This window comes from Phalacrocorax aristotelis, chromosome 3 (assembly GCF_949628215.1).
Source record: "Phalacrocorax aristotelis chromosome 3, bGulAri2.1, whole genome shotgun sequence".
Classification (NCBI taxonomy): Eukaryota; Metazoa; Chordata; class Aves; order Suliformes; family Phalacrocoracidae; genus Phalacrocorax; species Phalacrocorax aristotelis.
In genome coordinates, this window is record NC_134278.1 from 44,237,879 (window position 1) to 44,260,606 (window position 22,728).

At 37.9% G+C, this 22,728-nt stretch overlaps 1 protein-coding gene and 1 long non-coding RNA gene across 3 annotated transcripts in view; one reads left to right on the plus strand and one right to left on the minus strand.

Annotated features, from left to right (window-relative positions):
* Positions 1–503: 503 nt before the first annotated feature.
* Positions 504–10,596, minus strand: LOC142054570 (uncharacterized). Its single transcript, XR_012659588.1, has 3 exons — positions 10,512–10,596; positions 2,342–2,846; positions 504–921 (listed from the first exon to the last, which is right to left on the minus strand). It is a non-coding gene; the product is annotated as an uncharacterized LOC142054570 (long non-coding RNA).
* Positions 10,597–10,729: 133 nt separating this feature from the next.
* The window catches only part of FUT9 (fucosyltransferase 9), a 38,969-nt gene continuing 26,970 nt past the window's right edge, over positions 10,730–22,728 (plus strand). The window contains exons 1-2 of one of the 2 annotated variants that reach the window (XM_075087305.1): positions 10,730–10,891; positions 18,902–19,051. The gene's annotated coding sequence lies outside the window, so the exon portion shown is untranslated. The remainder of the gene's footprint in view (positions 10,892–18,901; positions 19,052–22,728) is intronic. The other variant, XM_075087306.1, reaches the window with a different exon arrangement.

The following is a 22,728-nucleotide window of genomic DNA, read 5'->3' on the forward strand; positions in this document are numbered from 1 at the left end:
TTCCTTACATCTCCTTTTTTAGAGCTGTTTGCTGCCATCCATTTTACACATTATGTTGGTACCTTGTCATCTTTGTTACAAGCTCCAACCGTCACAGTTGCCTGAGCTCCTCTCAGGTAGTGCAGTTTCTCCTAAAGTCATCAGGGACCTCTGTGCAGTTAACCAGGAGCTCACCAACAGCATACTTTCTAGCTTTTAAGTGTTTGAAATCACAACCTTAACATTGCCTTTTTCTATGCATAGAATTATTAATTTTCAGTCAAAATGGAAAAAAAAGTCCAATATCTTTTATCTCTATTAACATTTGTTTTCTTCTTCTTTGTGCTCTATTTTTATCTTCTCCTTTGTGTTTCCTTGCTGCTTTATGTTTTATAGCACATCACACACAATAATGGTCATATGCCTCACACCTGATTACTTCTATGCTCAAATTTGCTGGAACATTTGCTGGAAACTTTCCAGGATTACAAGGGCAACAAATAATCTTCATAAAGCAGAACAGATGGCAAGCACCTTTGTCTTTATTATGGCATTGTTGCTTTAGAAATCTACAGGTCCAGATGCTAAGAAAAGGATGGAGCTTTGTTCACTGAGACCAATATCCGCTGCTTGTTTCACACTGTGTTAAAATGATGGTAAGTATGTCATCTTTTTATGACCCAGTATCTTGGGTTTATATGTGCAGTTGCCTGTGTACTTTTATTTTCCCACTTAATTTTAATAAGACAATTGCAGACCTAAATGTAATTTCAGAATGGTAGCAGTCAAAAATTCCATCCTCTTGGTGTATGTTCACAGCTAATGAACTCCTATTCAGTTAAAATCCATCAAGCTTCTGGGGTGAGTGATGAGAAGTGAGCAACGGTTCCTTATCAAAAAAGGTCTCACTTCCCTCAAGGCAGGATAGACCCAATAGTGGAACTGAAAAAGAAATGGGAGATTATACGATTCTCAAGATCTAGCTTCCATATATATTTTGTGAGTATATTTTTTACTTCAGAATGCAGCCAATTGCACCAAACAGGCTCTCATCTACCAAAAACTAACATAGCTGGGTAAGAGTGTATAAGAATCCCTCCAAAGTTGCTATCACTCTGTCTTTGAATTACCAAAGTTCAAATACTGATCTACTGTAGACTAACTTGGAAATTCAATCAAGTCACTTCTTTAACCTGCAAGCTGAATGTATAGATAGCTGTAGATAAACATACCTGGGAGGAAGATAAGTAATTACATGCTATGATGAAGAGCAAAGGAGTTGCCTCAGAGGCACAAAAGGATATAAAGTAACATGGTGATGTCAAGTCAAAGCATTATGAGAGCAAAGTAGGAAAAGTTTCTTAGTCTTCATGATACACAATGAAATCACCTTCATTGGGAATTTGTGCAACGTGAATTTAGTTCAGACGATTCCTTTCTTTATTTGAATCACACTTTCTACAAATGTTCATTCACATAAATCAATTCTTTACCAAAAAAAAATATGTCAAAGAATATTACTGAGGTTGGAAATCCAAAATATTATGAGCTAGGAAATGCCAGACCCAAGGATGTTTTGTCAGTCTTCAGTCTACTCTCATGTGATTGTGCATATTACATCTTCAATTACATGATCACATACTATTTTTCGCAAAGGACTCCTGACTCAGCACAAAAGTTGGAAAATGCTCAATAAATGAGGAAAATAAAAAATCAGCTATTCAAAAGGCACTATTATCCTGAAAGAAAGCTAAAGACCTTTTGGCAAATAGTCTAAAACTGATACAAAATAAATTGATTTTCACTTGTCAGAGATGAAGTGGGCAAATGATTAGGAGTGGCATCAAGGTGTCTAAATACTGATAAATATTTGACATGGAAGTTGATTGGAAGTCCCCTGTTTTCCTAAAAAAATTTAGAATATTTAACTACCTAAATTCCAGCAAGCTTTAAAAGGATCAATCTGTGTGACTTCTATTAACGTCGATAGTAGTTGCACAACTAAATTCCTTTGCACCACCACAAATTTTCCTATATATCATATTTGATAACAGCAATTATCATGCACAGTTTGAAACAAATGACAAGACAGCCCAGTTACACAGGCAAATTATAAAGTAAATAATTGTCTTTGGTTGTATTGAAATTGCTAGTCAGTAGAGCAGCTGGAGAAACAACAGTGCTGCTAATTTCTGTGTGAAGAAGATAGAGTATGGCAAGAGTAGGATAAGTACGTTGTGGATAAGCAGGTAGTTCCAGTATATGGAGCATAGTTGTAAGATCATTAGACACAGGAAAACACACTGCTCCCATTCAGCCTCAGACTGCAGTATTTTTCTCTGATTATGATTTATTGTCTTACCTTATGAAGATTATTCACCATCTGGTAAAGTCTATAGATCACCAAACCCAGGAGACAGGAGGCAGGATCTGAGAAAGAATACCAAGTACTTCACTCACTTACTCCAGAAGAAATCCTGGATAAATCAAAAGCAATCAGTGCCACCACCCAGGATTTTTGACAATGTCTTCTGAAGGCAAAAAAAACAGATGAAGCAGTGGCCTAAAAGTCAGCCTCCAAACTCTCAAGGTCATGTTATTTATGGTAGGCAGAGCTAATACTTCTTTTTTCAGTTCCTTGCAACTTTGTAAAATTTCAATCATTTGAGCTGGATTTTTCTGTGTCAGGTGTTTCATTTCATACATGCTCGATAGCGTAGCTACACACGTCTCTGAAAAACCTAGTTAAGCTGAGAATGTGGCATGCCAGACCTGTGCAGACTGAAAAGGACTCTCCCCACAGTTTTTTCTCCCAGATTCTACAGGTCACTCTGCCCTCTGACACCAGTTAATAACCAACTTGAAGGCTGATTGGAATAAAAAAGAGAGAAGATTAATCCACCTTAGATTATTACAGCCATTTTGTAAACTATGGACATTTCTAAGCTATTAGACGCTGTGCCAACCAATAAAACTTACTTCTATCTGTAATTAATGAGCAGTTTAACCTCTATCATAGACAGGCCTTGTCAAATTGATTCATGAGTGCCTGACATGAAGTCTGACTACTGTCCCGCGTATCAGCAAAGCAGAGCTCCCAAATCAGAAGTCAGTTTTAAAGACATTTACTTTTCTGCCCAGCAGACCAGTGTGATATGAACACACAAAGTAGGTCTAAATGAAAGGAAGAAATATCTTCTGAGGTGGGAGAATCATGTGATAAAGTACCTGAAAATTATTTCAAATATAAAGCACATGAGTCTTATTGGGTTGCCTGCACTTTCAGACTGTGTTAGAGGGAAACAAGGAAACTTTTTCACTGCATTATTCCATTACTTATTTTATGCCCAATTATGGAGCTATTTCAGGCTTTGAAAAATAGCAATGTTACACTCTAAGTTGAAACAGCTGGGCAATCTTTGCAGTGTTCAATTTGTAGGCACTTATTCTGGGGGAAAACGATTTTGTTTCTACCTTTCTATGTATGTGTCTCTAATTAAGTCTCAGGTCGTCTTTATTGCTACCTGACTGGTTGTTTTGGTTTTATTTTGCCTGCAAAAATTTTGACCTGCTTTACTCATTCTGTCTTTTTCTGTCAAAGCCAGTTACCCAGCATAGCTAGCTTCAGTTTTATTTTCATAAATCGCTAAGTACGAGTTTCAAATACAACTTTAATTATGCGAGGTAGGATAAAGAACAGAGTACTTAACAGAAACAACCACAGAAACAGATTGTTGAAACAGAAGAGAAGTTTGACCTAGGCATGTCATGGTATTATTGTTTGAAATTTGAAGCAGCTAAGCTTCGATCCTGCAAAGGCACGCTCAAAGGCTTACCTTAGCTCACCAAAATCAATGGAGCTCTTTGCAATGCCAAATGGCAAGCAGGTGCATACACCTTTCCAGTACTGTAGCCTAAATGTGCCTATAATCAAAACTGCACATGAAAGACCACAGTGCCACTGTTTAACACTTTTTAGAGAAAGCAATGGAAATCACATTAATCTGAACTCCATGTAGTTCTCAGCTCATTTTATTTGTTAAAGATAAAAAAATGCCAAGTTTGAAGGAAAAAAAAGGAATATGGTATTTAAGATGTCATCACCCTTCATGATGTACTTCCACACAAGACTTGTTCAGTACAACATGGCTTTTGATTTTTCTTTTAACTATTACTTGTCATTCCACAGAAATTCATACAAAACTAATTTAAGTCAGGCAAACTATTTACTCCTCTGGCTTTGGATCACTGAGAAAATGAACAGCTCTGCTTTCAAGAAAAGGAGTCTTACTGTAAAGAACTTTGATGAAAATAAGGCAATGGTTGTCACGACGTTGATTCTGACCATGCTTACTCTCTGTAGTTACCTGTTTCCATCTGATCAATTATCAGTAGCTTAAAGGTAGCAGGTAGGAAGGAAAGCCAAATAATTTTTTCACTCAAGTCTGTGGGCAAATATACACTGTGCTAGTGAAATTAGACTTTGGCTTTGTTTTGGTATTTTGTTTCCTTAACTTCTGGCAGAAGTGTTAAGCCATAATCTTGGTTTATGATGATAATGAGACTTGAGTGGCATGAATTTCCTACTTTGGAAGTTTTCAGAACCTACCTGTGCCCCCTGCTCTAGGTGTCCCTGCTCAAGCAGGGGGGTTGGATGAGCTAATCTCCAGCGGTCCCTTCTAACCCCTGCCGTTCTGTGATTCTGTGATTCTGTGATGCTGTGACTACAAAGAGGTCCAAACCAGCATTTCATGCAACCAACAAACACTTTAGATTATGAGTTTCTGACTTAGTAGTGTATCATGAATACTGGTGAGTTTAAATCTATCAAGAATATATATATAAGTTAGCATGGTTTTTAAAAATTTAATTAATTCTTTTGTTTAAAACTAAGCATGCCTTCTCTGAAAGAGTTGGCAGATACAGAGAAGTGCTGCTTATAGATGGATCTGCAAAGCTGAATCATAGAGATCTTTATTATTAGTTCTTGTAACTGATGTCTTCATAAGTTTGTAATTTTAAAAGTGAATTAACAATTTTTAAAACTATATTTTTTAACTTAAATTTTAAGTGGTTTATGTATTTATTAATTCTCCCTCACTACTCCCTTTCCCATCCTCCACTGCCAGATTATAATGAAATACCAATGTATTACTTTCCCCAAAATATTAAGGAACATTTTGATTTTTTTAAAATTATGCATAATGTCCCTTACTCATTCCATTCATGTGTTTGAATCTGGATTCTTCCATAGGGCAATAGTGTCTTCTTTGGTAGTGCTATATTGTCAGGTAGGAACAAGGTTCTTTGTCAGTTTTCATAGTGGTGGAATACTCTAATTACTGTGCATATACACAGAAAATATATCTTTTTTGCAATGCAACTATTTTGTTTGGATAAATGTTACAGACTGCACTAGCTATGCCATTCTTTTGGTGGCATAAATCACTTCTATGCGAAGGACGCACTAACAAAAGGACAAACATGAGCAGGTTGGAACAGCCCGTTTGCAATGTTAAGTGCATTTCATTTCAGAGAAAAGTTTCATAGAAGTGGATTTAAACATTTTATAATTCTCTGCAAGAAATGTCTTCTGCATGTAAAACCTATGCTACATCACTTAATCTTCTTAGGTGGATGAGAGAGAAATGCAGCAAAAAGTCACTTATCTTGTGCTAGTTCTAATACTGCCAATTCATGTGCGTCCTGTCCCTGTTTTAAGGAATAATAACGGGAAACAGTGAGCAGGGAATAGCTGTGAGGTATACAGTTTGCCCTAATACATACAGATGAAAATTCTAGGGCCATCACGAGTCAGGCTTGTAGTCTGTAGCACTGCAAAAATATAGCAGAAATATATCCCTGAGACAACAGTTCTTGAATTCTAAAATAATATTTCCATAAATCTCAGCCTGTCTTCACTGCTTGTGTAGAGTATTCTTTCCCTCTAAGGTCCTGTAGCCTTGGATAGTTGCCAGCTTGCTAGTAAATAACCTGATCATGCAATCCTTATTCAAACAAATCTGTTGTTGATTTTTATTGAGCCTGTTCTGCTATCTATCATATTTACCTACACATAGCTGCAGTGTATTCAAAGGACTCGGGACACAAACATGTATGCTGGGGCTAATATTCTTATAAGCTTTGATTTGAGGTAGAAAGAAATGTAAAGGAAGTTATTTGATCTTTCAAAAGTAACAAGAAGAACTTGTGGTGGAAATGGCACTCAGCTTTTCTGATGAACAGCATGGATTGGCTGTCAATCAGCGTAAGGATGCTGAAAGAGAAACTACCTGAGGTTGAAACAGCAGATTTGTTTTATAAAAAGATTAGACATTCACTTTAGTCATAAATTTCTTTTTTTTAATGACTTCATTTTATATGTCGTATAAAAAAGATATATCTTTTATAGGCAGCAAAAGGAGATACAATGTTATACAGTTGTGAAGCATTTTAGTTCTTAATAAAGACAATTATGTAGTATAGTGTAACTGTTTGTAATAGAACACTTGTAAGCCTTGATCAGTTTTTCAATAGTATTTAGAAACTCACTGGAATTTGCAGAGATGGTCATTGGTACTTTTGTGCCTATGTGTCCCTACAAAGGAATGATCAACAACCAGCACTTTATTGTAGAAGGTCGTTCAGGTCTCAGGAGACTAGTCCCATTCTGGAAAGCATCATGCAGCCTGATTCCCCTCAAGAAGACTTATATAGTGTCAAGATCAAAACCAAAGGGGTTTTTATGGATTAATCTGGAGAAAGTTTAGAAAGGGATACAAAATATGAAAAGCTCTTTCCTGAAGAGAAGGGCTTTCCCAGCAGCTAGGGATCTCATCATCTGCAGCTGAAGTAGCCATGCCAGCTCTACGTATCATTTAGAAGGTAAGGGAGACAAGTCTATACTGTCTGGATAGGTGTTCTTGAAAATCCCAGCTCCGTTACTGAGCACCTAGGCACCACCATGTATCTGACTTTGTGTCTGTGGCCATCCAAATACTTTGCATGTGCTGAGTGCTAAGTTCATGAGTAGTTCTGCTGAGTTTAAGTGTGAACACTCTGAAGGTTCAAATGGAAGAAAAAACATTTCCAAGTCTAAATTTAAGGTAGCATCCAAGCTTAACAAAAGGTTTCTTCTGTTTTGATTGTGAATGCTTTAAGGCATTGGTAACTATGCTGGCATTATTCCTCCTCAACACAAAGAAAATTTACTACTTATCTTTTCAATTATCTCCAGGTCAAACAATATATTTACTGAGTAACTACAATTAAGCACATTGGCAGGAGACCTCCAGCAAGCTCTTTCTCGTGTGAATGTTGTACACAAAGCTCTGGGCTCCCAAGATATGCAAGGTACAAGCCTGTCAGGCTTTCGTGTTGAACTTACTGCATGTCTTTCACAATCTTGGCTGACAAGCTGCAATTGGAAAAAAATACATGTTATCTCACCAACATCTTTCCACAATGAGTTCCTGCTTGTTGGTTTGGACACTGAGACTACTCACTGCAACTGAGTGTTGTACTCCGTCATTTGTCCTTCCCAACATAGGAATTGAAGACCAGTCAACACCCAGTTTGGTAGCCAAGTTCAGGAGCTGAGCTTCAGGGCCTATATTCTAGTTTAAGAGACATGACTACCTACCACCTTAAGATTGCCTACTTATAACAGATTTGTAGATTCAGCCTCCTCTGGACTGGCTTAAGCATCAATGTGTTTCACCTGCTGACAGGTGCAAATCCCTCTTGTAGGCTTCCAGAAATCCCGTTCTTTCAAGGGAACATGGACACCTGACTTAATACTGCAAAGCCCACTCCAGGTGCTCCACTTCTCAGCAGCACAGTGCACTTTCCAGTGCAAACATTACACTTGGCTCTGAGCATGTAAGTTTTAGGAACTGCAGCATTAAAATGTAGTTGCCTGAACTCTTTTCTAGTTCTTAAGACAAGTGACAATGAGCACTGTATTCTCCAGTTTTCCCGTTTGCTAGAAGAAAATAAGGACAAAAAATTCCCTGAGAGTTGGATTACAATCAACCTACTACTGAAAGAAAAAGCATAATTCTACTGAGAAAAGCCAGAAAGAAGTGGCCACTCTGCTGCCTGCAGAAATGTATAGAAGATGTATATAAGTTCTGAGCAGAGAAAATTGCACTTAACTCCTCTGCAGGACTTATTTCAAAAAGTGTTTAAGATGATTTCACCTCAGAGATTAATGTTTAAAGGGAAGAGAAGTGAGTAGTTGCAGAATGGAAAGCTGATTTGTGAAATGTAATCTGGGGTGGAAACTTTCAGTTTGGGAAAGGACTGTAGCGTGCTAGGGTAATTTTAGGGCTATTTTGCATTTAGATAATGTATCTGTGATTTGATGGAGAAAACTGGTGGAAAAATGGGTAAGGAAATGATTTAACTCAGGAGCAATGTAATTATTGAGACATAATTCATGCAAGCAGCATCCCTGGGATTGGCAACACATGCCTTTTAACTTCTACTTGTTGAGTATAAATACATTTTATAAAGCTCTCTCCTCACCTGTGCTCAAAGGAGACATGTCCTGTAGAGAAAGTAACTTCAATAAGAGGGTCAAGGTGAAAGCACCTTCATTGTGGTGGCCAGAAGGGAAAAGAGAAGATGAAGTTGGCCTCCATGGCAGCCAAGAAAGTATCCTCACAAATTCTAACACCTCAGAGGCTACATGCAAACTTAGTTGTCTACTCAAAAATCACTAAGCTAATAAATAATGCAATTAGATTTAAAGAATTTGGATCATGCAGGGCATTCAGCAAGGACTGAGCAAATAGAAATCAGTCTGGGGAGAATTAAGACCATGCTGGGAAATACTTGCTAAATAGAACAATTGTGAAATACACTGATAAGAAAGGAAAAAAACTGAGGGGCAGTAGTGAAAACATTGGCTTAGTGCATGGGCATAAGTCTGTGTTTCTCATACCCAGACGGCCCACCCCGTCTCACCTTTAGACTGGATTGCCACAAGGCACTACTTGCAGGGTATTTAGACAATCCAAATGGTATAAAAACAGTGACCCTTAACTTGCTAGAGAAAATTTTCAGTTCCTCCTTTTCCATTGCATTTGTTGCCATGATAAGGCCATCTAGACCACTTGCTCCTCCAAAGGGGTTTACATTGTGTTTTCTTGCCCTTGCTGCTAAAGCCCTGATGTGCTGTCTTGTGTTTTTAACCAGTCTCCTCACTGCACTCATCTGCTCATATAAAATACAGCTGCCAAAATAGTCATGTCAGTTGTTATGGAATGCTTTCCTCTGTTCTGAAGCTCTACCTTCCTATCTTGTGATAGGAAGCAGTTTCCTGCCACATCAGAGTCAGCCTTTGTGTTTTTATCATTGCACATTACTTTGGAGCATGTGTATCTTTATTCATTCTGCTGCTATAGTGGCAACATCTTTCAAATTCCATTTAGGTAGCCCTTTATACTACAATAGATTCCTAAAGTTGATCCATAAACTGATCCTATTCTCTTCCCATTCAACATCTAAGGACACGCTGTTTGGGAAGAAAACAACAACAACAACAACAACAAAAAAGGTACAAAAATAAAAACTAATAAAAAATAGTACACAAAAAAGTTAAAAAGTTTTTTAGAAAAGAAAGTACTCTGATATGCATTCAGCAGCAAACAGGATGGCTGATATAGATTTATTTTTGCTTTCTAAAGTGACTTGGACATTCATGCTTAAACACAAGATCTTATTTCTGCTACCTTTATTGTTCTTCTTATCTTTCTTCATCTCTTTTGCTACACTCATTTATTGTCTCTTGGCTCAGAGAAAATACTCCTTGTGGCGTATTTTCCACCTGCATGTGAATGTTCCTAATGCAACTACAATCACATTTCTGTTCCGATGGGGTCCACCAGGAACCTGCCAAAAGATATGTTATTTCTGTACTATTTTAGAAACTGTAACTAATGGTACATCAGCCAGCCAAACCCATGCATCTTTATAAAGAAGAGGGTTCTGTGTTCATGTGGTTTTTGCAAACTATTAAAGAAGTTTGAGCCACCCTCATGACTCAAATCAACTGTTATGGAGTAGTCTTTGTCCATCATCTATTACATAAGCAAGACATCATTCCTATCAGAAAAATGCAAGGCAAATTCCACTGAACTAATGGCATTCATAATAAAATATATTGTATACAAAAATGTATTTCAGATTTCCAGATGATCTAAATCTTCTCTGTGTGGTATTAGGAGGAAAAAGAAAAAAGTGTCAGTTTTTCTGGGGATATATAGCAGCATAGATTAGAGCCATCGGTAAATCCCACCTTTCATTTGCAGTGTTAACCTTACTCTTTTCCACATATATTTTATAGAACAGCCACTGTTTACATGTATTTCAGTATTTCTCAGATAATGTAATGTCCTTTAACATGTCTTTTCTATACGTATTAGCTAATGTTTAAAAAAAAAGTCTCAAAAATAAAAAGAAACCCAACAACAAAATCTTAAAAGCGCAGTCTGAAAACCCAGTTTTGTAGATGCAGCTGAAGAAACTTACTTTTAGTTATTCCATTTATGATCTCTGAGAACATTGATCTTGCTAACCCAGTCCCCAAGCTCACGTTTGCAGGAATAAAGTAAAAAACAACTGAACAAATGCATATGTTAAGCAACCTGACCCTGACTCGGTACTATGTACCCTACTCTAGTGATGTCTTTGTAAACTGTTGTTTCAGCTGAGTTAATGAGTACAATTCCTAGACGAGATCAGACTCAGAGCTCATGAGAATGCGGGTGACTGAGAGCTAATGCGATATGAGATGGAGCAAAAGATAACAAAGATGCACACTCACTTCTGATTTCCCTGAGGGGGTAAACACAGACACTGAGGGAAAAGCCTGTTGGAGGAGAGGAAGTGGGAAAAAATGTCGTTGGTAAGTGTAGAGAGTTGAGAGGTTTGTGCTGCTATCTATTTTCAGTATTTTCTGTACGAAACTGCTCAGGGTATCCAGGAGAGCCCCTCACTGAGAAAACTCACTGTAGCAAGTAGCTGTTCATTCCATTTTAAGTTAGCATGTTTTCCTGCAGTACAACTTTGGCCTTATAAGCACATATCTAATAATGCTCTAACCCAAGAGTTCATCAACTGCTTGAAGGTAAGGATGTGCAGCATGATTGTTATCACCTGGAGCTGTGCTCTGAAACCTGCTGCTTATTTGGTGCAGGCTTAGCTGTATCTTCAGCAGAACAAACAGAATGTTTTAACGCAAGCTACAACACTCACTTGAAATCCTTGTCCTGCACAGCAGCAAGCTGGGAATATTCAAAAGGCTTTGACTTCAGCATTGAAGGAGAATTTGGCGTAATCCAGAGAAAAACAGAGGCTAATCAAGAGCAACACTGAGGCATTTACTGAGATAGTCAATGACAGTGAACTAAGTGAAATATTTTAGTGTGTATGAAGCACACAAAAATCAACTGTTTTCATATTTGTAACTTTTACAAAACAAGAAACTCTTCTGTTTAATTTTGAAAAGACATAAACTATGAAATATTTAATGCATTAACACTGGCTAGGAATGGGGGAAAAAACCGCTGTAAGTCTACAAAATAAGCCACCTCATGTTTTGCGTGCTTGGTTGTTTCTCCTAGAGTTCGGACCAGAGAGGTGTGATGAACACATGGGGAAGCTGGATAGAGCATCATGCAAAAAAGGGCTTAACATGTTGTGCCTTTTTGGTATTCTAATTGCATTGCTTCCTTCTGTTGCTTCAAATCACATCTGACACTTAGTTAGGTTAATCTGCTAGATTGCAAATGTCTATCCAGGGCTGTAAATGTAATTGACATGTATTAAAAATATAATCATATTGGTCTGAAGTATCTGCATCTTGCCCTCCTAAGGGCATTCCCAATTTTTTGACCTGCAAGTCAAAAATAGTGGGCTTTTTTTTTTTTGCATTCGTAGTTTACCCAACGCTTTTGAATTTTAATAATTGTGTGGTTTAGGTTTGTCATTTTTGGTAGTCAAGGCCAGTGGCTGTGATGTCCATAGCTTTCATTCCGTAATACGAAATAGTACATTTTTCCTCCCTATATCATTTTTTGTGAATTTAAGAGTGTTCACATTAGCAAATGTGTAGTTTTCTGAGCTTGATAGAAGAGATTATTATTCTGTCCCTAAAATACACTGTTTCTTCATCACTGTAAAACTTATTTATAGTTTTGCATATTACTAATATCACTTTAAATAACAAAGATTAAATTCTCATTTTAACCAAATCAGTAAACAATAATCTTTGTTACCATCTTTCTTTCCCATTTTATTTCAGTATTTTCTTTGCCACAACGTTTGTATAACCTATGTTTGGATCTCTGCTTATTGTGGACAGATTTTATTTTCTGGGTTTGTTGGGTTATTTTTTCATGTTTGCAATGGCCTGTTTGCATGGTGGAATGTAGATCGTGAGCTGGTGTTGGCAGTTGACCAATGAAGAGTTCCTCGTACTCTGCAACATCCTAGCTAGTGATGCTGTCCGTCAGATCCTCATTGTGAAAGAAGGTAGAGAAGACATGTACAAACAAGAGGTGTATATACACTGCCCTGCACCCTGTTTATACCAGTTCACATTATACAGTCTAACTTAAGTCTATAGATGAGGTGTAGAACATTTCTGATGTCACTGCATTTCATACTTACTGCTCATGACAATAAAGCTATGCAAATTCTACAGAGCAGAGATTAGATAGGAAAATATCCTAATCCACCGGGTTTATTTTTTTGTTACATATTTTGTGTAATTTTGTTTCTCCATGCTAAAGAAAAAGCTTTTTATAATGACACTAGTCTTTTCTGCATGAACGTGGATTCCTTTTTCTCTTGACTGGACAAAAGACCTTAGCCCTAGGATGACTTTTTCACATTGGAGGTCATCACATCTGGGATCTTGTTCTCAAGAAGCAAAGAGCAGGCGGGCTTTACCTAAGAGCTTTTGATCCTCAGACTTCTCTGCCTTTCATATATCCTGTCAGGTTATAGTAGGATTTTGTAAGGTGACTGAGTGGGACCAACAGCCTGATCAGAAAACTTGGTTCTGTCATTTAAGATAATTGTTGGGGGGGGTTGCTTTTGTTTTAGATTGGCAGATCAGGATTTTCTTGGTGTTATGAGTCAGAATAAGGCTCTGTAGGGGGTTTAGCTGCCCTCAAAACATTTATTTCTGTTCTATGTAAGGAAAATGTAGTGAAAGTTTGTGTTAATTTTGCTAGCCACCTAATGTAGATTCCCTATGTATGATTCTGTCTCTAAGCAACAGTCATACAAGAACTTAGGTGCTTCAGAGCTACTCCTGCTTTTACTGTTTTTCATGTTGTACAACTAGCAGGGCTTTAATTTGCTCATCAAGACCAAGAAATACAAGCTTCCTCAGGCAGCGGGAGGTGATAATGCTTGTTTATAGCAAGGCAAGATCTAGGGTTACTCCAAAACAAAGCTGCCAACTCCAAAGGTGATACAGAAATATAAAGTATCAGGACAGATTCAAGCCACAGGTAGAAAAGCTTTCCTATATGGCATTTATATAGGTCAGGGTATTTAAAATTATGTGTGTTTTTACTGCCACACTCAGCAACAGAGTACACAGAAAGTGACAAAATAAGAAAAGTCATTTAGACAGTTTATTTAAGCTTCAAGAACCCTTACAGACTGCTTCTCTCACATAGTGTAATCTTTGCTTCTAGTGTCATTGCAAGATCATAGGCTAATTCATGACTATTACCCTGGGTTAAAAACCACAATGGATTGTCTCCCAAGGCTCATGCAATTAATCTTCCTTTCACAGGGGACCTCTTTGTTCATGAAGATATGAATCAAATGCATTTGTAAAAATTTCATATTAAGCTATGAGGTTGATATGCTCCCCTTTTAGTGGCATCATCTTCAGACATAAGAATAGCATAGATAAAATCGTGGCATTTCTCTCTTGTCTATTCTAAATCTCTTGGGTGTCTTGCTAGGAAAGAATGGAGTATTTGCATGAGCTCTTTGTTCTTCAAACTGTGCCTCAGCGCTACAGTTAAAATCACTTTTCCTTGCACATATGTAGGGAGAGACCACAGCTGAGCTGTGCCCTAACTCGGGCTTTGCTGTGTTCCCTGCCCATGATCAGGAGCAGGCACTGGTACAAAGGACTCATCTTAGGATACAGTCACAGGGACAGCAATCATCTGCTCAATGCCTCATTCCTTTTAATACCAGAAAGGACACATGCCACCTTCTTCTAGTGTGTGTTGACAAATAAATCAGGTGGTAAGTTCAACTTGCTCAGACGCATCACATATTTAAAGACATTGAAGACCTTTGTCAGCACACCCCAATTCAAAGTAATAATTCATGAAGTACAGCCAATAACAACAAGGAAGTGTTTGAATTAAAAAGACCATTTGCCCCTGTATATTGAATAGTACTACATAGGAAATTTTTAAAGACGTTTGTTGGTAATTACTTGTTGATTCAAAATGGCAGTACTTGTACATCATGAATATTACTCTGTAATTTCTCCGAATGATTCATCAGCATCAATTAGAGTGTATTTGGCACACCTCTGGGGCATATATGCAGCTTTTTTCTTTTAACTGCTGCTTGAGACGTTTGCTTAATAGGTTATCTGAGGTAGCCAGATTCAACAGCTGTGTGGGCCAGACCTGTGCTTCAGAAGCCTGTCACCTTCAAAACAAGTCTTGCCTGCTGCCCGTGAGCATACTCTCCAACTCTGACCAGAAGCTGAAAGTTGTTGGGTTTTTTTCCAGTCTCCATGACCTGCAAGCTAAGCCTGCAGTTAATGTGCTCTGTGTTGGTTTGGGGCTTTTTTAAACCATTAGAGTGTCGGAAAGTTACATATCTGGAAGATACCCTTTACTCATCCTTCTGCAGAACTGGCAGGTGCAGGTAACAAAGGTAGACTTGCACATTATTGTTCTCTACTACTTCTGAGAGTAATTTGGGCATTAATTACAAGAGCCAAGAAAAGGACTTTACATTTGTTGAAGAATATGTTTTAGGCAGGGTAATTGTCGCATGCAGGACTATAAGAAGTGAAGATTTTTGTACAATAAAATAGCCAGGCTATAATCTCAGACCTTGATAATAGCAAAATAATGTTAATCGTTCATCATACTCTGCAATTCTATCTGTATTCTCTCTGAAGATATAAATATTAAATAATTAATCCCCACAACCTCTCAGCAAGTTGACTGTCATTATTTCCATTTTATAGATAAACTGCAGCACAGAATAATTAAATACTTCAGTTAAGGTCACACAGTGAGTCTGCTGAAGAAGGGAAAATGGAATCAAACTGCTGATTCCCAGTTTGGTTCTTTAGCCACAGAACAGTCTTTTTCTGCAACATCTCTCTCACTCATGATACATCTCATGCATAGTCTAAATTAGAAGCATCATTAAGAAGGGAAGTTAATTACCTTCTCTCCTTTAAAAACCATTTGCTGATTTTAATATTGAATACATTCAAGTAGCTTTCTCATGTGATTATGATGGCAAAAAATCCAAACACAAATCTGAAAATAATCATGCTGTTTCTCCATGTTTTCGTGGTATAAACAGCCAATAACACCCACAGAAACTTTATTAAGTCAAAGATTAACAAATATGGGGGTTTAATTGGATTCCGTTTTCAAACATATCAAAGCCTTAAAAGACTAGCATTCTTCTTCATGACATTTTAAGTGAACCTGTTGTTATGAAAATTAAGGCACTGTTTGAACCAACAAAAACTGCATTTTTCTAGAGAAATGGGAGGGCAGTTTTTTAAAGCACCTTATATAACAATTTATAAAATCTCATTTTCAAAAGAAAGCACAAGGTATGAAGAGGGCAAAATTTGAAGGTATGAATGTTAATCACTGAACAGTACCAAGAAACTTTAGAAAATTCCCCTGGCACATTAGCTGAATTTTTAGTCTCTAATATAAAAGGAAAACATTTGACCTATAGGCATTTCTGGAAATTTTTCATTTAGAGCCTGAAGAGTCAGGGACCTAGGCATCTACTTCACGTTCTTAAATGCAAACATTTAGGCACCTGTGAGACACTACACTCTCTCAGCCATGTAGGCTTCCCATGTCCAGAGACTTCTGCATCCAAGTTTTGGTCTGTAAAGGCTTCAGCATAAAAGTCCACTGTCTCCTGAGCTCTGGGAAAACCACGCAGCTTTCTACCATGACCGAGCTGTCCAAAGCCTAGGGGTATCCCATTACCCTGCTAGGATCCCCAAGTCAAAATGGTTTCTCCCCATGCTACCTGCATACTCGGACCCCACCACCATATTTGGAGCGTGCATGAACTTCACGAGTCAGCTTGGAGAGAGGGAAAGTATATCTGTTTAACATGTAGCTAAAAGTACTTACCTACAACGTCCCAAGATATGGTTAAAACATGGGGTTTGTTTGGTTTGTTGGGTTTTTTTTGAAGTTTTGAAGCAGGGATTTACACATTCTGCAGACTCTCACGTGAAGCTGCCATGTTCTAGGATACACCACAGATGGAGGATGCTAGTCTCCACAGCTACAGTGTTTTGGTCACATTCATGTTCTGCTACAGTAGTCAGGTATTTAAATTTCACCCTGGGATGCACAAAGACCTTTATTTCTGAATGCCTCCTTACAGCTTAGTTGTTAGGCCTCTTTCCTGGAAGATAGGAAACCAGATCAAACACAGAAGGGATTTGGATTTGATTCTCCAGTTTTCCAGAACAGTGTTATAGGCAGCTGTTCCTTACATCCCCTACCTGCCAACCCAGAAAGAACTGACCTTACTTTATCCACTTGACTCCAAAAGAGGATTAATGACTCTACATCCCAAGGGGAAATAAGAAATAAGCATCTACTCTCTTATCTTATGATAAGCTGAATTATTTACTGAGACCACTGTCTCTCTCTTCTAATATGAGGAGAAGATTATACAACCAGCTTAGAATAGATATCTAACTTTTAGGGGATTGAAGTCCCGATTAAAATGTCTAGGCTAGTTTTGAAAGTGGTAATGGATTTCTAAAGCAGGTAGGTGATAGGTGCTTTTGAAAAGTGTGCCCTTAGTAATTCTGCAAATGGGACCCTAATTCATTTCACTAAGCTTCCTTTTTTAACTTGGGACTTTGCAGAATTGTGCAACATATTCTGCAAGCTAGATTCAGTATTTCCATTTTTCAAGGAAGGATTCTATAAGAAAGTTAAGATATACAGCAATAGCTTAAATTATACCTGTTTTCAAAACCAGTAGGATGTATTAATGAGGAATTTTAATGTGGCCATCATTATGAGGTGCAAATTCTAAAAGTTAATTTTTTTCTGTGTAGAGGAGTTCCATTAAAATTCATTGGCTTTATTTAATTTCTAGTCTAAAATTCAGTGATTTTCTTATACTCTGTAAAACTGTTACAAAATACTATATAAGAAGCTTTAAAAAGTTAGTTTTATATGTAAGTCTCTGCAGAAAGGAATGGAAACACTTGCTGACCCCTAATGTTTAATCTTCAGGTTGTCACAACATCATTTCTTTTTCCTTGGCTCTTTCTTTTTTAGAATGTTCTTACAGGTTTGCAATGGACAATTTCAGAATTACTATACAGAAAAGGGGTAACCTGTGATCACAGCTGCAATTACTATGTCATTAAAAGAATAGCACTGAACTGGAAATCATGATTTGGGGAAATAATCTGAAGTATCTGAGAGAAGAGAACTAAGGAAGGAAGGAAGGGTAAATTTTACCTGGGGGATAGTAAAGTCCACCACAAGCAGAAACTTTATAATCCTTTCCAAAAGATTTCTTTCATATTTTCTCTTAATAGCAACATGTCACAATAGCATAATACAATAGTAACATGCAGTGAGGAGTTAACATGGGGCAGAGCTCTGTAAATACATATTTTTTTACAAATGCATAACTGTCACAGTCTCCTTTTTTTTTAGCTTCTTTTTTTTTTAGATCCATGCCAGCTAGAAAGCATTTGAAAGACCTCTAAAAGTAATGAACAGGTGAGCAAAGACTGCTGATACTACCTACTCCTCTATTTCAGAAAATAGAATGAAATATTTCGTCATTTTCCTGTGATGAATATATCTTTACTTAACATTTGCTTTTTTTATAGCATATTGATTGTTATTTCACAAAGTCTCTAAATATATGATATACAGAGGGAGAGGAAATGTAAAAATAATAGCTGTACTGCATGTCTGCTTGGAGTGTATTTACTTACTCTGCTTTTCCTCTGTATCCATCAGTATTATTCATCCCTTCTTTATATCATCTCAGGACTAAGAACTTCTTCTTCCAGGTATTCAAGTCATACCAGAAAAGAGGTTGTTTTCTACCAACCTAAAAAGCTCAGTGTCCACCAAAGAAAGTGCATGGCAATCCTTCAGATGGCAAAGCATTTACACACAAGTGTTATGCAGTGTATTGTTACTGATACATGACTTCTGTGAGCACAGTTCTGGCCTTATTGTCCTTTTGCACAAGTTCATAGAAGTGCCAATGAACAGTTCATAAGGACTTCCACGATGTCTGTGCTGTGTAAGATCTATGCTGTGTAGCTGCTCTGGCCACATTCAAGAAGTGAGCCAGCTCTTCTCTGGGCTCTGTTTAAGGGCATCAGCATAGCCAGGCCTCCCGAAGGCATGCTGAGGGGTTGGGTACGTTAGCTCAGATAGACTATGGCTTGTGTTCATATGATATCTGAACTAAAATTATTTACTTTGGGCTTATTTGGAGGGCAAACATGCTGAGGCTATATTCTGATGATATGGACCTACCAGTGGTGCAAATCAGTGTTTCTTCTGCAATCAGTACAACCAACTTCGTGCACTTGACATGACACTGATATTAGGAAGTAATTTGATAGATCACATTTTGCTTTTTATTTTTCCAGTCTGCTGGATCTCATCTGTGCTGATTTGCAAGCCCAAAGGCATCACAGATCCCAATTACTCACTTAACAGAGGATTCAGTCAGTGCAAGGGAACCAGTCTTAGTTACACGATAATTTCTCTGCGTACTTTCAGAATACTGTACAAAGAAGGTGAGTCTCTTTAAATCCATTTTATGTTTGAGAAAACTAAATCAGGCATAAGATCTGACTTGCCAGTGTCACTATCACCTGCACCACCATTCAGGCAAAACAGGTACAGTGTCATCCACACTGAAACTCTGAGCATCCTCCTAATATGTTGCTCTCATTTCCAATCTCTGTCAAAACTGCCATCATAGCTTCTTTTTTACGGTAGTCTAAAGTGTGCTTGTCTGTGTAAAGGGATCAAATGTTTTAAATGTGTAAATGACTTTACACTGAGATAAAATTCTCCCTGTTGGTCTAGAGGGAGATTTTATTAATATAAGATAAATCTTTCATTCATAGCAAAATTTAATACCAGCCCAGTCATTATGCTTTCCACAGTTATTCTGAAAAAGAGGCTTGTTTACAGGCAACAGCTCTGTCTAACTATGCCTTAGAGATACCGGCATTTCCAAACCTATGCTATAACAGTCAGCAGTTCCTTTGGGAGCAATGTTAAAAACTGATACCTTGATTAAGTAATAAGACTGAGAATCAGAGGAAAATCTGTGGAAGAGACCAGAATGTGAATGGGGTGTACATGTGCGTTCGGGAAGGCTCGCTGCAGGTCAATGTCCTATTCTGAACAGACAGTTCTGATGGTTGAGGATGAGGTTCTTGCGCAAGAACAGATCCCAAAACTGAGAGCTCTGTAAGCATGCTGACTTCTTTTTTTGAATTAAATAAGAAAAGAGACACTTTTAGCTATTTATAGCATAAGTAGCTCTGAAATATCTTCTTTCATTTCAGCATATCTTTCCCCAGCAGAATAAAAGTTCTATGCATTTTTGCACTACCACAAAATAAACCTGTTCTTCATCTTTCTTCATGTTTCAGCAGTGGGGACAGGGATTTTAGAGTTGCTGGCAAACCACAGGCATTGCTTTCTTCACCAAATGGCAACCCTGTACAGACAGCAGTGGTATACTGTTCTCAGGGAAAAGAAAAGCCTAAACAGGAGTCTTTGTTTTACCAGTGTCATAGTCCTGGAGTACTCAAGAAAGGATAGGACTCTCCGATAATCATGTATCATTTTAGAAGAGAAACAAAAAACCCCAAACAAACACAAAATTCTGCAGAAAAATGCCTCACAGCACACACTAACTAGCACAGCCCTAACATGCAGTAAAACAGCACAGGAGCATCTAATCAATGGCAAATTTCTCTAAATTATAGCAGTCATCCTGTGACAGTAATAGAGCTAAAGCAGTTCAGACCATATCCATTCCACATCTCTGATGAGTTCCCAAATACAGAAAATATCACCCAAACATTTTTCTGCTCTGGGCCTACTCAATTGCTAAACCAGTTCCTAATGAAGCATTGCAGCCAACTGTATTCAGCATCATTTTGCTGCAGACACAAAGTAGTCTGCAGTCATGGTTCAAATCCATGTGGCATCAAAAGGAAAGAAAAAAAAAAAAAATAACAGAGAAAAAGCATTTGTTTGAGGCTATTTCAAAACTTCCACATTAAAAGTCCTCTGCCCTGAGAGAACAAAAAGCAAGTTCTGTATTGGAAGTACTGAACAGTGAAACTCAGGAGCTACTTTCCCACAGTCCCATAATAGGATTTCTTGTAATCAGTACTGTATTTTTTTCATCTTAGTTTTTGGAATACACCAGGTTACTTTTTCAAGCTTTGCTCTACAGCTGTGATTGCTAGAAATTTATTTCCTTGGGAAAATGGAAGCTCTGTGTGTTCACAGTGCTGCGTTACCCAGGAACCTAAGGCTTTCTGGGTTTAGGCTTGAATAAAAATCAACTAGTGAAAACATTTCTTCTCCTAAGTCTATGGTGTGGGAATTTTTTGTGTGTGTGAATTCATATGCACGTATGCAAGCATAACAGGCATCAATTTATTGTTTTGCTGTTTCTTTACCATCACTCAGTGTTATGGGGTTCCAGGGGTGAGGTGCACTGAAGTCTGGCAATGCTCATCTATATTTAACTGCTCCTTAACAGCTATCTAAGCCAGAGCAGTTCACAGTGATGTGTACTTTCCTGCCATGTTTAGCTGTTCAGATTAATGTTCTACAGTGCAGTTGGGATGTTGAACAAGCTAGGGTTATTTAGAGATGTTGTTCTGCTGCTTGATTGCCATAATGCTACTTCCCTCATCAGAGACATTTTGATTGGAAATCTGCAGTATGAGTCACAAAGGACAATGTTGATGTAATTAGGGTGCTAAAATGACAGTGACAGAGTGTTAGTCGAGCTGTGGGAATGACATTCAAATACTGGGTTTCATACTCTGTATTTACAATGGAAATATACCTTCAGACTTATGGTGCACGGTAGCAAATGTCTGCCACAGTTATCACAGAGAAAATGAGACTTATTATTCAGGGAGTAACAACAACTTTCAAAGCTGCCAAGCAAAAGGCAAAGTGTTGATGACTGAGGACAAGGAAAGCCCACATCTGTGGGATGTGTGCCTCTAAACTTTTGCCCTTAGAAGAAAGTCCTTCTGTCACCCCTCCTCAACCCTCCATTTAGAATTATTCCGCTTAGGAGGTTTTCCATTAAAGTCAAAAGAGAGAAGGCCAAAAACTGCCTTCACTGTACCATTTATTCAGCAAAGTACTCTTGCTTTGCTTTATCTAAGTGATTTTTCTCCTCAGCAGCTACAGCAGGAATGACTTTAGTGTGCTGTATTCAGTTTAGTATTGGTATTAGTTATTCTCTATATCATTCTGTGGCTTTGTTTATTATGCTGCTTTTTATGGCATTATAGCATGACTGGTTTGGAATATAGACATCTTGAATAGCTTAGTGGTCATACTTATACCGTAGCCAACCATTAGGGAAACTTCAAGAACAGTGATTCCCAACGGGTAAGATAAAAAGCATGTTAAAAGTGAGGCCCAGCATGGAGTCCCACTAAACATTAGAGCAGGCCAGTGCAGGGCTCTGGAACTGGCATACTGAGGAACACGGCAAAAAGGGATGTGGTGGTTCAGAGCAGCATCATTTGGTGGCAGAGCTGTCACCTGCATCCAGAGTCTTCCAGAAGACCTTAGAAGCAGGGCAGGGAGGGAAATGGGGTTGGAAGCAGGCAGAGCTGAACACAGTTGGAAGAACATAATGCTTCTTATTTCAAATGAGGCGTTTACATAGTAATCTACAGGAAGCCTACAATCATAGGTCCAGAAAATGTATGCAAACCACCAGTGTTATAATCAAATTCACGGGATTTTAATTCATGCTCATTAATTGGACAAAGGTTTCACATGAAAGCATCAGTGGTCTGGATCCTGCAGACTTTTTTAATTCGGAGTGTCTGCTGCTGGGGGAACAAGGAATAACTCTAGTAATGAATAATGAGCAGAGTGAGGCTGGTATGAAATGCATGTAAGATTAAGAAAGAAGACTTCAGAAAATGTCAGGGATGTAATACATGCTATACCATGTCTCCATGAAGGTAACTGTAGCACCCTTAGTCAAGTATACACTTGTAGGCATGGTAATTAATTCTGCATAGCAAATAACAGAGTAAAGGCATGGTACTTCAAGTCTGAACCCATTTTAAATAACAGAGTAGGACATATACATAGTGTTAAATGTCTTTAATAAACAAACAGCACTATCAAGAAACTGCCTCTATTCTTCCGTCTTTACTCTGGGTAAGCCTGGAGGTCCTGT